Source organism: Monodelphis domestica, chromosome 6, assembly GCF_027887165.1.
Source record: "Monodelphis domestica isolate mMonDom1 chromosome 6, mMonDom1.pri, whole genome shotgun sequence".
Lineage (NCBI taxonomy): Eukaryota > Metazoa > Chordata > Mammalia > Didelphimorphia > Didelphidae > Monodelphis > Monodelphis domestica.
In genome coordinates, this window is record NC_077232.1 from 78,681,878 (window position 1) to 78,693,917 (window position 12,040).

Consider the following 12,040-nt stretch of genomic DNA (forward strand, 5'->3'; position numbering starts at 1 on the left):
GAACAAGAAGAGGAGATGGAGAATATGTCCAAAATCCTCCATTGTCCCTGCATCCCCTATATACGGCATTACATAATTTAGGGTCCTAGAACCATCAATTAGAGCTGAAAGGCATCTCAAGGGCCATTGAGTCTAACTTCTTCATTTCACAGATGAGAAGTCCAAGATTGAGGGAAATTAGATGACTGACCCATGGTTGCAAAGGTAGTAAATATCAGAATCAGGATTCAAACTCCCAACCTGTGACTCCAAATTCAGTCACCTTTCTATGACACCACACTACCTCCCTAATATCATACTCCAAATATTTTCAATACCTCTCATTTCTTTGGCATTTGAGCTTCCTACATTGATACTTAGTGGAGAGAGTTCAAGAATTGCTCTGGCAGCAAAGTCAATGAGTGGGTCATCAATAGGGAGATGAGACTCTCCAAACTTGGCTAAGCCAGTCTTCACATGACAGATCTACAGTCCATCACCAGGACCACACTGAAAGCCTGCGTGCTCATCCTTTCCACCTTGGTAGGACCTGATCATCAAGAAGCATCAATTGATTAAGAGCTTACTCTGTGCCTAGCGCTATGTTAAATGCTGAGGGTATTAAGAAGGAGCTCCAAATATAATAGAAGATGTCACAGACAAACACAATACAGATCTGATATTCCTTTGTCTCCTCCCTTAAGAAATGACCCTGTACCTTGGAGATATCAGATTAGGACTTCAAAGGGACATCATGACAACCAACCGAAGCCTTCACTGCTAGTTGGCTGTGATTGTCCTTTCTTTGTATCCCAAGAGTCTAACTCAGGGCTTGGTACATAATAGGCACTTATTAAGGGGAAGCTAGTTCATGCGGTGGGTAAAGCACCAAGTCCAGAGTCAAGAAGACTCAGCTTCCTGAGTTCAAATCTAGCCTCAGACACACAGGAGGACTCTGGACAAGTCACTTAACTCTGTTTGCCTCTGTTTCCTCATCTATAAAATGAGCTGGAGAAGGAAATGACAAGCCACTCCAGTATCTCAGCCACAAAAGTCCCAGTTGGGGTACAAAGTGTCAGACATGACTGAAACAACTAAACGACAGGCACTTATCAAATGTTATTGACTGACCAAATAATGTTTGCAAGCTCAGCCAGACAGGACATTTTGAGGTTTCCCATATCTATCTCTTGTGCTCTTCTTCCCCATGAATGCTGAATTCCTGTTCAAAGAGGCTGCTACTGGTTTCCAAATGGCTCTATTAACCTGAGGTGTTTTTCACTGAACTGAATCAAAAGCATCCACTTATTTATACTCAGCCATAGCACAGTGCTTGGCATGTAGTAAATGGTTATTACGCATGTCATCTCATTCATTCATTCATTCATTTACTCACTCATTCATTCATCTTGACAGCGAAAGAGCCGTTAGACCCTGAGGGTATTTGGCAAGTGGCATGTCCACGTTTTTGCTTAGAACCTACCTTAAGCAGCTAATGGATGCTAGAATCATAGAACCCTGAAGCTTCAAAGATGGAAGTCACTATCTTAAGCAATGATTCTTCCTACAAAATTCCCAGGAAATGCTCATCCAGTCTACTTGAAGCACTCAAACGAGATGTTCATTACCACTAAAAATGGTCCATTCTGGTGCTCAGCAGCACCCACAATTAAGTGACTCTTCTTTCTGGGCAGCAGAAATTGGCTTCCCTGGAACTTTTGCCCATGGTCCCAGGGCCAAGCAATTCCATTTATTTCAATTCAATAAGCATCGGCTAAGTGCCTACTGTATACATAGCACTGTACTCAAATAAGGATGGACAAGACGTCAACCCAGTCTTTATGTAGCTCACAGTCTAGTAGTGAGACAAGAACAAAAATAAAGAATAACAGAGTCAGTCTATGCTTTCTGAGATTCAGAGAGTGGGAATGAGCTACCTAAGGTCCCACATCAAATTAGGAACAGAGTTTGGGAAGATAATCTGGCTGTTCTTGACTCTCCAAAGAAACTCTTGAGGTAAAACTCCAGAATAAGAAGGTGGCTCCAGTCTTTGGAGAGGCAGGTTGCTGAAAAGGGGGAAAAGGGATTGGAGAACTCATGGCATCGTGGGAAGACCACTGGATTTTTGTAGGAACTAGGTTCAGATATGAATTCAGCTACTCATTTGGTTCTAGGATGCATAAACTGATGTGTGTCTCTGAGCGTATATTATTTCGCTGTCCCAGGATTCATTTTCTTCAACTGTGAAATGAAAGCACTGGACTCAGCTCCCATGGTCCCATCCAGTTCTGGCCCATGATGCTATCTATCATCCTCTAGGCCAAGGGGAGATGGGGAGGGGAGGGGCTGGGACAGCCCCGGGTTGTTAAGCTGTGTCAAGTAGTGCGTGAGGACAGGGAAACTTCAGAAAGAGAAGAAGAGAAAAATGTTGTCTTTCTCTTTCCAGTTCCGGAAACTGAGGAGCCAAGATTCTATCATGTGGAAGAGAAGGAGTCAGACGGGCAGGGGCTGATTCCTGGCCTCAGGCCCCGGCACGTTCCCCAATGCTCCCAGAAAAAGAGGAGGGAATAGGCAGCAAACTGGGGGCCAGCTCCAGGAGGTGGAAATCTAATTTGAGCCGAAAAAAATGACTTTGCAGAGGGAAAGTTTATATTTACAACACAGACGGTTTTGTTCTGCCTCAAGCAGAGACCAGAGCACGGACTCGTCGCTCGGCTGGATGCCCAGATGATTTTCCGACCACAAATTAACCCTAACCCTGCACGGGGTGAGGGAATCAGAGCCACGGGATGCAAAAAGAGGCAGGGAGCTAACTCATTCCTGGCAAAGATGGTACCTGGCACAACCCATTGGATCTGAGCAGAGGATGCTAGAGCTAGAAGGGACCTCGGAGGCTCTACGAGACCAGGAATCCCCTCTCTGCAGATATCCCCAAGGAGTGGTCATCCAGACTTTCGCCTGCCATGGTGGACAGCTGACCAACTAGGCTTTCTCCTGTGGGACGCCTCTGACTATTATGAAAAGGATTATAGGATTTAGAATTGGAAGGAGCTTCTTAGAACATCTCATCGGACCTCCTCATTTCACAGATAAGAAAACTGAGGCCCAGACGGGGTGAATGATTTGACCAAAGTTATGCGAGTAGTCAGTGGCAGAGCCCAAAGTGTCTGACCTTAAAGCTCTCGAGCTTTCTGCTGCTTCTCATCATGGCTCCTACTTGCCTCTGGCACCAAACAGAGCATGTGTAATTCTCTTCCCCATGGCTGCTTTTCAGGTCCTTGGAAACAACAACCATCTCACCCCCAAGTCTTCCCTTCTCCAAACTAAACACCCCCAGTTCTTTCAAGCAGTCCTTGGGTGACTTTTTCAACTGCACAGTTTAGCCCGAGGCCAGGCCTGAAAATGGTACAAACAGCTTGCATCAGAAAGAGATAAGCAAGTCCCTCCTGACATCCCACCCAGGGCTTCTCCTCTCATCCTTCCAGGCCAAGACCATCCCTCCCCTCCCCCAGAGACCTCCACTGGGAAGCAGCTTGTGTTTGTCTGTGGGCCACACACAGCTCTGATGGGTTAGAATGATTATTTAGCTTTGAGCACAAGCTCTAGGCCCGAGATAAAGAGGGAGCCCAACACCCTAGCAGCCCCAACATCCTCCAAGCCTCCAGGAACAGACATTTGGAACCTAGACCCAAGAGAGCAATCCCGAATCTTCAAATGGCTAAAATACAAAATCTGGGGAAACTAGAGGAAAGCACAAATGGGGCCACTGAGATTAGAGGAGTAGGTAAATTTTTTGCAAGGAAGGGTGACAGAGCTGTGATTCTAACCCAGGTTTACTGCTCTTTTTACCAGAGGAAGAAGAGAAAAAGAAGAAAGTAAAGGAGGAGGAGAAAAAGGAAGAAGAAAAGAAGGAAGAGAAGGAGGAATATGAAGAGGAGAAAGAGGAAGAAAAGGAGAGAGAGAGAAGGAGGAGGATGAAAGAGGAGAAAAGTGTTCTTTTTGCCAGAGGAAGAAGAGAAAAAGAAGAAAGTAAAGGAGGAGGAGAAAAAGGAAGAAGAAAAGAAGGAAGAGAAGGAGGAATATGAAGAGGAGAAAGAGGAAGAAAAGGAGGGAGAGAAGGAGGAAGAAGAAAGAGGAGAAATAGAGACAGGAAGTAGGATTCGTCTGGATTTAGAGTCAAAGCTAAACATAATCATGATTGGGTTCAAACTATGCCTCTAACTCTTAGGAGCTGGGTGATTATGGCAAGTCATTTAGTCTCTCTGAGCTTCAGTGTTCTATTATGCAAAATGGGGATGGTCCTAGTCATTATCTGCCAGGTTATTGTGAGAATCCACTGAGATATTTGTAAAGTGCCATATATGTGTCCACTCTAGTCATGATTCTGAGCTGGACTTTAGTGGTCATTTAGACAGATTCTGATATTTCAGCCTTAAAAGGTTAATTAACTTACTGAGGTCACAGAGGTAGTAAGTGGCAATGATAATGTCAACAGTGATGGTGGTGGTGAGAGAATCCTCACCACTCAGACCAAGAAGATTCCTTAAAAGCCACCTAATCCAACTGCCCTCCCAATGCAGAAATCAGCCTGACAAAAGGAGTTCTCCAGATTCCCAATAAATACTTCCAATGGCAATGAGTTTGCTCTTTTCAAGCCATCAAGTAATAGATTTTTGGCTCAAGACAGACACATAGCATTGCATACAGTAGGTGCTTAATGAGTGGTGAATAATAAAAAATATTCTAAAAGACAGAGCTGCCCAGCAATGGAAGACACTGCTTCAGTAGGGGGTAAACTTCCCGCTGAAGGTCTACGTGTGGAAGCTGGATATTTGGGACCGTGGAGAAAAGCTTCCCTTCCTAAGAAAGAAGTTACAGAATATATCTCAGAATAGGAGAAGACCTCAGAGGCTATCTGTTCCTAACCAAGAATCCCTCTCCCTCACAGACAAGTAGTTATCCAACCTAGTTTAGAACTTAAGACTTGGATGTAAGACCTCCCTCCAGTGAGAAGGAAGCCACCATCTCTCAAGGCAGCCCACTCCACCTAGGACGGCTTTAATTATCAATAAGTTGAGCCAAGATTTGCCTTCCTCTAAACTTGCAAACAATGACCCACTAGCACTAAGCAGCATAAACCTATTCCTTAAGGACTAGATATTTTGGAAGTCCCTTCTAGCTAGCTCTAAGCACCTAGATTCTTCCCTTGCTCCAAAGTGAAAGAGCTCAGTGATCCCTCTTTGGTCATATTAGACACCCCCAGCCAGTTTTCTGTTCTTCAGTGATGAGTGGCTGTCTTCCCAAGGTGTCTTGCTGTTCTGTAACTGGACAATATTCTAGAAGTCTTTCTCCTCAGGTGAGCTGACTGGCCACAAAAGCTTTGTGTTCACCTCCAAACGATGTAGGGAATAAAGAAAACCAGGCTGAAGAAGGGAATTTTTAGGAAGAGGGTGAGGGGGGCAGAAAGGGGTGAAAATGACATATATTTGCTCCAAATGCACACTTTACTTTGGATGTATACAGGCATAACAAGTCCTAGGAAAATATTGGTTGAGGCTTGTGTAGATGCAACTATCAACAAAAGAGGAGAACAAAACCAAATGAAGATTGAAGAGTCAGAAGCATACTCATTCTTCAGGTGGAGACCTGATTTCTTAGCCACAGTGAGCCCAGAGATATCAGGACTTTACCCTAGAATGCCAACATAAGGAAGAGGTGCTTCCTCCCCAAGATGGCCACTATACCCACACCTTGCCATTTGGTCCTCTGCCATCCTGGCATTGCCCTTTGACATGACATCAACCCCAAAGTAGCCCTCACACAGCATAGCTATCTAATATCAAATCATCCATGTAAAGCTGGAAGAGACCTCTGAGGGCTACCTAACCCAACCCAACTCATCTTACAACTAAGGAAACTGAGATCCAATAAGGTTAAATCATTTGCCTAAAGTTACCCAACTCATAAGCATCAGAGGGAGAGTGTGGACCCAGGTTCCCTGCCTCTCAGGGAGCCCTTTCCTGTGGCTCTGGGTCTAATTTCTCCCCAGGGGAAAGATCCATTTCATAGCTTCTGATACAATTTCACCCAGAGTTGTCCCAACATCTCCAGATGTTTCACCCCGCATGAAAAAATGCCTGGTTACAGCCCTTACCTTTCCTCCAACCTTTCATGGATGCCCAGGCTTTCAACATTAGTTTCTCCATCTGTAAAATTAAGGGGTTGAACTCGATGCCCCTCTTGTCTCCCTCCCAGCTCAGGTATTTTGTGTACCTCCTAAAGCCCCTCCTAGATCCCACTTTCTTTGATCTCGAAGGTCTGGGTTTTTCACAGCTACTGGAACTTTTCACCTAGCCAGTGTGGGCGCCCTGAATACGTGGATGGGTACCTGGTTGGGGTTGACCATGAATATTTAACTTAGCCCTAAGTGAGCTATGATTGAAACCAGTTGGCATTTCATGGCTGCGACCTATAAATGAAGGGTGAGTCATGCCCCCAATTTGTGGAGCCTGGGTTAGGGGGTTAAGTGACTTTGAGGTGTTTGGGGGTGGACTTGGGGTTTTTCTTGGCCATGAAGTGGGAAAAATAGATGCACAAAATAGCTCATCTGTAAAATAAAAGGGTTGGACTAAAAAAATCCCTATGACCCCTTCCAGCCCGGAAGCTTATGAGTCTAGATGACACAATGGGGAGAATGTCAGACTTAGAGTCCAACATTTCAATTTTGCCTGAGACACTTACTAGTTGTATAACTCTGGACAAGCCAAAGCCTCAGTTTCCCCCTCTGTAAAATGAGGATAATAATAATAGCACCTGTCTCTTAGTGTTGTTACGAGAATAAAATTAACAAGATAATATAGTTAATAAAAAGACAAAGTGTTTTGCAAATTTTAAAGCATTGCGTAAATGCTAGATTTTCTTATTAATTGGAAAGATGGCTGAACTAGGAAGTAGAGAGCTTGGCTGAAGTCTTAGATCGCCTACTACCCCTCAAATCCTTCTGCTGCTCCCACTCTGTACCCCTGAGGAAGCCACTTTCTTTCCTTTGATCTCCTTTTTCTTTCTCCATAAAATGTCCTCTAGATGGTCACTGAGGACCCCTCTGACTCCTGATATTTTGTGTCCTCTATTCTAAGTACCCTTTCAGTTCTGACAGTCTATGTTCTCTATGACCACAGGCAGCCTGCTAGTGATTCAGGGGATAAAACATTGGGATTAGAATCAAGAAGAGCTGAATTCAAATCCTACCTCAGACACTTACTATGTTACCCTGGGCAAGCCAATTAAACTCTCTCTGCCTCAGTTTACTTTTATGTAATTGGCAATGGCTCCTAAGATCCCTCCCAGCTCTAAATCTATGAGCTTATGGCCGTATCTCTTAGCAGAGTGTCTTGTAGCCCATGGAAATGTGAAAAAGAACAGAAACATATTGGGGGGTCCCCTCGGTGCATAGGGCAATATCTGCACATACAACCTTAAAAAAGAGTCAATAATCAAAGAAAAGAGCAGGGAGTGCCAGGCAGAGGCACCAATGGGAGCAAAGAGGGAGAAGTGGAGAAAAGGCATCTTTACCCATGGAGAGAGGCAGATGAGCAAACGACATATGTGTGTGCGTATGTGTGTGCATTTTATCATATATATATATATATACACATGCATACAGTAAGGCTTCATTTTATGCAAATTCAACATGTGAATTCAGATTGATATGACCCACAATCAAAAAAATAAAAGCAGAAAAATACATAAAATAACATTTTCTAATTACAGGCTAAGTCTGGGCCATTTTCCCAAGCAGCAGTTTGTCCAATCATACTCATTCTCATTAGTGTGAGTCATTATTCTGCTTTGCCCCAAACATTAGTCTTTGTCCACGGTGCCTCTCTTTCTTTCACTAACACTATTTAGTATTAGCAATGGTACCAAAGTCCAGGAGCAGTGATGCTGGCAGCTCGGATCAGCCCAAGAAAAGTCAGAAAGTGCCTATAGTATGTTCGTGTAAGAAATATGTATTAAATAATGTAATCAATTAAATAATCAATATTAAATATTTATTTATATTTAATAATATATAAACATATATAAATATTAAATGAAATACGTATTAAGGAATTAAATAAATTATGCCCAATTTTTAACTTACACTAAGGGTCTTGGAACATATTGGTCGCTAAAACAAGGTCCCAACATATACTTATATCTATGTATATGTGCGTACACACACACAGTGTTTTGTCAGTTTGAGAGAATTTATTCACTGATAACTGTATCCTGAAGGGTTAATTGAGGGAGTGAGAGAGTCAGAAAGGTGAGTTCTGCTCCTTGCTGCTGGCTCTCTGTGTGACCTTGGGTCAGTCATCTAATCTCTCTAGATCTCTCTCCTTTCTGGGTTTTCCTGAATGCTCTCTTCTGGTTCTCCTCTTACCCTGTCAGATGACTCCTCAGTCTCCTCTGCTGGATCCTTCATCTATGTCATGTCCTCTAATAGTAGGCATCCCCCATGGTACTGTTCTGGTACTATTTTCTTTTCCCTCTCTGTTCTCTCTTTGGTGACCTCAGCATCTCCCATGGGTTCAGCTAGTATTTCTACACAGAGATGATCCTTGGTTTTATATAGACAGTCTTCCTCTCTCCTGAACTACAGACATGTATCACCAACTACTTTTAGAACTGGAAGTCCTATAAAGCATCTCAAACTCTGCATGTCTAAAGCAAAACTTGTCTCTCCCACCAAACCCGGCCTTCTTCTGAATGAACTCCCTTATTACAGTCTAGGGCAATGTCATTGTTTCCTCACTTTCCCACACCCCAAGAAGTTGCCAAATCCTGTCATTTCTACCTCCTACAGCATTTCTCCCATTTATCTCCTTCTCTCCACTCACATAGCTACCATTCTAGTTCAAACCCCCATCCTTGCTCCATCACCTCTCATCTGGATTTTTAAAATAACCGATTCAGCCTGCTTGCCCTGCACCATTCAGCAGCCAAGGTGTTCTTCCTTCATTCTTTTCTTTCTTTCTGCTTTTCTTTTCCTTCCTTCCTTCCTTCCTTCCTTCCTTCCTTCCTTCCTTCCTTCCTTCCTTCCTCCCTCCCTCCCTCCCTCCCTTACTTTCTTCTCTTCTTTATTCCTTCCTCCCTCCCTTCCTTTCTTTTTCTCCTTCCTTGTTTCTTTCTTTTTCTTGCTCCTTCCTTCTTCCTTTTTCTTTCTCTTTCTTTATTTTTTCTCCTTCTTTGTTTCTTTCCTTTTCTTGCTCCTTCCTTCTTTCCTTCTTTCTTTTTCTTTTTCTTTGTTTTTTCTCCTTTCTTGTTTCTTTCTTTTTCTTTCTTCTTCCTTCCTTCTTTCCTTTCTGTTTCTTTTTTGTCTCTTTTCTTGTTTCTTTCTTTTTTCTTTCTCCTTCTTTCCTTCTTTCATTCCTTTCTTCCTTCCCTCCCTCCCTCCTTTCTTCTGCCAAATAGTAGATGCTCAATGATTGTTGATAAATAGACTAATGGATTAACTCATTTACAAAATGATTGTTTGGGATTGAAGGATCTCTAACAGTATTCCTAATTCACTTATGGACCTGAGGTTACAAGAGCCCCATCTGTAAAATGGAACACAAGCCTGACATTGGCATCATAGAGTCCTAAGATCAAAGGAAACCACTGGTAGGAAGGAAGGTCTCTGGAAAAACATTCTCCAAGTCAAGGGCAGTTGTTATTTCTTTAGTATTCTGACATCTCAAAGAGACGGGACAATTCCTAGGACTTTGTATTTGTCCTTGTTGAACTTTATTTTATCCCAGATTCTTATTTAAAGCTGAAAGGGACTTCAGAGATGATCTGGTTCAAGCATCTCAGTTTATAGATGAGTAGACTGAGGCAAATGGCTTACCCAAGGTCACATAGCCAGGCCACTATTGTGAGTTTTATAGGCAGGAAAAGGGAGCCTAGAAAAAGTCATACAATAAGCCATAGTAGCACAGCTATCTACTCTTAAATGGCTCATTAACCTATTATTAGGGAAAGCAATAAAACTGACAAAGAGGGAAGAAAATGTTGAGAAATACTTAGCTCTGACTCTTCTTGTCAGGGAAGGGATGTGAAAGAGGGGAGGGAGGCCCTGGGAAAAGAGGAAAAAAAGATACCCCCAATTATGTCGCTTCTATTTTTTTATACTTACTTTCCATCTCAGAATCAATATTGTATTTTGGTTCCAAGGCAGAAGAATAGATAAGGGCTAGGCAATGGGGTTTAAGTGACTTGCCCAGGGTCACACATCTAGGAAGTGTCTTAGGTCGGATTTGAACCCAGGACCTCCCATCTCTGGACCTGGCTCCCTATCCAGGAGTCACCTAACTACTTCTTGGTGTCGCCTTTTTATCCATTTTTCCTGATTTCTTCTCAGTCATCTTTACTGACCAGTGGGAAGGGGAAAGAATGGGCACAAACCCAGCAGAGCTGATCTCAGGTTGCTCACAGTCTGAGAGAGAAACTGGGAAAAGCAGATGTTCAGAGACCCCCCAGTCTGGGGAGAAGAGGGGAGACAGGAGCAGCAGGCGGGCCCTGCCCTCAGGGAGCTCGCTGTCTGAAGGAGACAAGGCCCAAACACATGAAAAGTTAAGCAATAGCATGACTTCAGCATCACCTCCAGCCTGGTGGGGGCAGGGAAAGAAGAATCCACCCCATCTCCAATCCAGTCGTGCTCACATTTTATCAAGACTTCCATCCTTAACGGAACAAAGCTAATTAACTCTGGCTGAGTCTTTAATATGCTAAATTAGATTTAGCTCCTGCCCAGACACTGCAGAGTGAGTTGGCAATGGGAATATGCTCTGACATTCATTTGCCTAAACAAAAATGTAAACCACAAATAGCATGATTTCCTTTTCAATGATCCGTGCCCTGAGCCTGAAATGTCTGGGCTCTTTCTTCTGTAACTCCATTCCCCTCCGAGAGCCTCCTTCCCCAGAGGATTTCAGTCTGGAAGAGAAGAAGACAACACAAAATTCAATTGCTCCACTTTACAGATGAGGAAACTAAGGCAGATAGAGGGAAGCGACTTCTCAAGGGCACCCAGGTAAGTGGTGGGATGGAAATCCAGTGCTCCTGAATCATTCCACCTTACTCCAAACTTCCAAATCACCCTGAGGTAGCCAAGGGCTTTTCTTCTCTCCTTTCAGAGCTTCTCTAGGATATGGAGAAGAAAATGGCAGACCACTCCAGTATCTTGGCCAAGAATTCCCAAATGGGGTCCCAAAGAGTCTGGCACACAACTACAAATTTGCTAAAGATAGTATCTATCTCTTTCTCCTAATCAATTTTATTTTTCACTCATGAAACAGCATGGGCCCAGATCTATGGGTCATTCTGCTCAAGAGAGACCTTCCTTCCAAGTCTACACAAAATTTTGGTGTCAACTGATCTGAATATGGTACCCTCCTTGGTGACATCTGAGGGGTTCTTCACACCTGAAGTCCCCTTCTCCAATGCCTTTTGTTTCCTCCTTCTTTAGGATTCCAGGAGACTCCGGAACAGTGAGTGGTGAGCCATGAGCCCTGGATAAGAGTCCAACTCTCAAGGCTTTTCACAAAATGACATGGATGTCTCCAGTGCCCCCGACAATGAGGAAAATGATTTCTTTCCAAGTGAGTCCATGAATCTTGGCGAGGTGAGTAGGAGGTTAAGGCACAAGTGCTCCTGGGACTTCTGGAGATCTGTTCCTGCCTCCCAAAAAACCAATCAATTATCAGACTTAAGTGGTTTGGAGGTGGGGGAAGATTTCCAAAAAGACAACAGTAGTCTTCTGAGAACCTTAGGCATGTGCTGAGAGCCCTATAGAATTAGAATCTTCTTGAGTCGGGAGAAAAGATATTTTATATGTGATTTAGCAGAAAGAATATTGAACCTGGGTTCCAATTGTGCCTCTGACTCATGAAATTTCCCATCAAGTTCCTCAACTGTAAAATGCGGGGACTGAACTAGATGGACTTGAAGATCCATGAACTCTGGGAACTTGGATTTTAATGGAAGCATTGCACCTTTACAGCCTGTGTGTCTTCATTGGGCCTCAGTTTCTATA

At 43.4% G+C, this 12,040-nt stretch overlaps 1 pseudogene; it reads right to left on the minus strand.

Moving 5' to 3' along the window:
• Positions 1 to 8,446, minus strand: part of LOC100618589 (cyclin-dependent kinase 11B-like) — a 23,967-nt pseudogene extending 15,521 nt beyond the window's left edge.
• Positions 8,447 to 12,040: the final 3,594 nt, after the last annotated feature.